Source organism: Rhinopithecus bieti, unplaced genomic scaffold (genome assembly GCF_001698545.2).
Source record: "Rhinopithecus bieti isolate Rb0 unplaced genomic scaffold, ASM169854v2 scaffold_12049, whole genome shotgun sequence".
NCBI lineage: Eukaryota > Metazoa > Chordata > Mammalia > Primates > Cercopithecidae > Rhinopithecus > Rhinopithecus bieti.
This window is the reverse complement of record NW_016807278.1, coordinates 1887351-1891193: the sequence shown is the minus strand read 5'-3', so window position 1 is coordinate 1891193 and position 3843 is coordinate 1887351. Positions and strand designations below refer to the sequence as shown.

Genomic DNA, 3843 nt, shown 5'->3' with positions numbered 1-3843 from the left:
AAAAAAAAAAAAAAAAAAAAAAAAAAAGAGAGAAACTATCTGATAGTCTGGGTTTTTATCCATAATGTTGACTTATCAGGCTGTGACGTCCAGATGACAGTGCTTAAAGTCTTCAAGTTAACTTTACTTTGAGTCTTCAGACCAGCCCTGCCCAGGCTGAGAGCTCCAGTTTGGGTAAGGGGAGAGCGGGAGGGAGGCCTCCACTATCCCTCCACCACCCAGTGGCCTGGAAGGCGCTCAGGAGACCACCAGGGATTACTATCTACTCCTCCTCCTCCTTCAAGGTTATTCAGGGAGCCAGGAGGGACGGGGAAGTTCACCACACACTCCATGAATACATAGGAAAACTCCCCCTAACACACACCCACTAAATTGGGGCCTAATCTGTCCACAGCTGTACATTCATCCACAGCTGTATTTTTATCTTCAAACTCATTCTGCTGACTCAAGCTCCATTTTCTGAGCACTTTCAGAATAACAGAGTCCTGGCTCCACGACAGGCCTGGTGGGAGGAGATAAGGGAGGAATGAGGGAATGGGACTGATTCAACAGAATGGCCTGCGACCTCACATTACGTCCCACTTACCCTACAATATGCTGCTCTATGGGTTTCCTCAGGCTTCCAGTCTAGCCTGGGCCTCCCGGGCCCTTCCCACTCCCAGCCCATAGGCCAGCCTGTTCCCCAGCCCTCGGGCAGGTGAGTCCACACCAAGGTGGTCTCTGCTCTGAAAGGAGATCTGCTAAGTGCATCAAGAAAGGTAGTCCGAAGCCCCTAAGACCTCAACCCCACCCCTGAGCAAAGTTCCAGGACCCCAGCAAGGGTCACTCTGGGCCCTGGTCAACTGGCAATGCCCGGCTGCAGACTCCAGGGCAGCAAGACAGCAGCTGGGCTATTCTTAGTCTGTGCTCCACTGGGATGGGGTCTGCTGAAGGGCGAGTCCTCACCAGGTACCCACCATGCCAAACCCCTCCCTACCCCCAACTCTGGCCCCTTGGAAAAAGAGGAAGCATAGGGAACACGCCCTGGGGTGGGGAAAAGCTGAACAGGTCAAGAGTGTCAGGAAGATGGAGGCTGATTCAGAGGTCAAGGGCAAGAGCAACTCACAGGACTGCAGTGCCTGGGGGAGCGAAAGACTACAGGAAGGCCTGACCCGCACTCCGGAGAAAACCTGCAGGTCCCTGGGGCTTTTCCAGCAAGCCTGCTTAGGCCCACAGCTTTGAGAAGCTGCACGGGATGCCCAGGTACCACCACATCACACCTGTTTGCCGTTTGCAGAACTCTCTCCTTCCCCACCTGAGACCAGGGAGGCGAGGAAAAAACAGCGGCCTCTCCCCACAGAGGGGGCAACTGAGGCTGAAAAAGGGACACAGTAACACACACACACACACACACACACACACACACGGTCCAGCCCCAACTCTGTACCCAGAGCTTGCCCCAGGTCTAAAGTCCAAGAGGGCTCCGTCCCCTTTCCCTCTCTTAATAACTCTCACTCTTCCTCAAGAAAGCCGAACCCGGCCTGAGCACCCCGAGCGCCGCGGCAGTCGGGCCCCGTCCCGAATCCCCCAAGTCCCGGACTGTGCGCGCCACAGTGACTCATCCTGCCCCTTTCCGGTGAAGCCCAGACAAGAGAAGAAAATAAACGCAACTTTCCAAAGAAAAGTCTGACGCGGGAGGCTGCAACAGGAGCGAGCGGCCGGTCAGCCAGCCGTCGGCCCGGCCCGACCCGGCCAGGGGCTCCGGGGAGGGGCCGCTCCCCGCCCACACCGCCCCCCGGCCTGGGACAGCGCGGGCACCTACTGCCTGCCCGCCCTCCGCGGAAGAAAGCACAGCTCAGCGGGGACCCGTGCAGGCGCCCGGCACTCGGCACCCGCCCCGGCAGAGCGCGTGGGACGCGCCCTTCTCTGGGATTCGCGCGGGGCTCGGCGCGCAGCGCCCCGGACGGCCACGGCGCGGCCCCATCCCGCGGGGCGCAAAACACGCGACACCGCGGAGCTCGGCTGCGCAGTGCTGCTCCCTTTCCCGCGCCGGGACCCTCACCCCTGGGAGAGGAGGGGCCGCGCTCCTACCTGGCCTAGGCGCGCGGCTGTCACCCGGAGCCAGCGCGTGCAGACTGGTTTCCCCCCTCTTTTCCTTCCCCCCGACGCGCGCCAGCCGGCGGCTTTTAAATCTCCAGGTTACTCCGCGGGGGGAGAGAGCATGCGCGCTGGGACTGCCAGGAGGGGGGCGGGGCGAGGCGGGACGGAGGTGGGGGGTGCGGCGAGAGGGGATAGAGGGGTGGGGCTGGTACCCAGGGGAAGAAAGCGAGAGGTCTCTAAGCTGGCTTTGTAGCCGCGCCACGACGGGCAGCCCCCGCGTGGCTCCCAGACTGCCCTATCATTACCTAGGGCAGGGCACCGCCCCCTCTGTCGCTTGCCACCAAACATTTAGGTGAAAGCTACCCGGCTTCGCGGGGCACCTCTTCTCCCCTCCTGGGAGCCAGTCTGCTGCGGCCATTACCCAGGCGTGCCATTCTGGCCACCCGATCTCCAGGCAGAGCTGCACCCTGTTTGTCCAGGACCATCCCTTCAAAGGAGAGGTCACGTTTTTCCCGAATTACCCTTCTGCTCTTCGCTATTCTCCAACGCAGATAGAGCTAACTCAATCCCTGTTTTCTGCGCTAAAAACCAAATTCCATTTTTTTTTTTTCTCCTTAAGAGTGTGTATGGGGAAGAATGGATTGATAAATTGCCAATGAAATGTTCTCTTTGTCAGCTGTTGAGCAAGGTCCTAACAGATACCTGTTCCAGAATGCCTTTGATAGAAACGTGCAGGTAAAGGCAGAGAAGTGGAGTCCCAGGCTGGCCCTGGGGGTGGGGGTGGGGAGCAGTTTTGTCTTTTTTCCTCCATGGAGTTTTATTGGGTGGAGAGAAATCCAATTTAGATGGATCGTTGACTTGAATACTACAAAGTTCCAGGAAGATGCCTTTGAAGGGGAAGACCTGGTTGGCCTTAGCCCTGGACTGGGCATTGTGGCACTGGGTTCCAATGCTGGCCCTGTGTCAACAGCTGTGTGATGTGGGCCAAGTCCCTTCCATGTTCTGGGCCTCTGTAAGCGGGAGTTAGCCTAATGATCTAAGGGCACCTTCCAGCTGAGAGGTAGAGGGAGGCAGAGAAGAAAGGGAGATAGAGAAGGGAGAGGAAGACAGTGGCACCCTGGTGGTAGTGGGGAACAGAGAGCAGGTGCCAGAGAGAGTTGAGAAGAGAAAAATCAAGAATTTACCTTCTGAGTCACTAAACAAGTTTAACTTGAAAACTGTCTCAGCGTTGCCTCCCTGGAGCACACACACCTCTACCTGGGGACCCTTCTCGCGATGGCTTTCCAAAGTCTTTGGCATACCCTCTTGTGGCCAGCAGAGAGACTAGGGTGGAGTCCAGGGTCTCTGAGCTGGTGTCCCCTCTCCTCCAGGAAAGAGGTCAGGAGTCAGGGGAAATTTCAGGTCAGCTGGAAAATAACAGAGCCAGGAGAGAGTGGACGGTGTTATTTTGCAGGCTTGGGAAAGAACACTGGGAACATGAGAGAGTTGTCCCACCACAGACAAGTAACAGCCCCCCTCTTCCTCCTGCCTCCCACCACTTCTTTCCAGGGGCCCTTGTGCTTTATGCCTTGTGACAAGGGGATGAGGAAGGAGAGCTCAGGGGAGTGAGCACACAGCCTGGATCCCATGGTGATCCTGGGCCCTACCCAATCACTCCCCCAACCAAACCAGGTGGATGCACTGGCCAGGTCCCACCCAATACAGGGTGCAGTAGGGCTCTCTGCTCTGAAAATCCCCCTCTTTCTGCTGATGTAGCCTCATGTT

The 3843-nt window shown here is 57.5% G+C and overlaps 1 protein-coding gene across 2 annotated transcripts in view; it reads right to left on the bottom strand.

Annotated features, from left to right (window-relative positions):
• SLC45A3 (solute carrier family 45 member 3) overlaps positions 1 to 2291 on the bottom strand; it is a 24615-nt gene extending 22324 nt beyond the window's left edge. For both annotated transcript variants that reach the window (XM_017880952.1, XM_017880951.1), the window contains exon 1: positions 2071 to 2291. The gene's annotated coding sequence lies outside the window, so the exon portion shown is untranslated. The remainder of the gene's footprint in view (positions 1 to 2070) is intronic.
• Positions 2292 to 3843: the final 1552 nt, after the last annotated feature.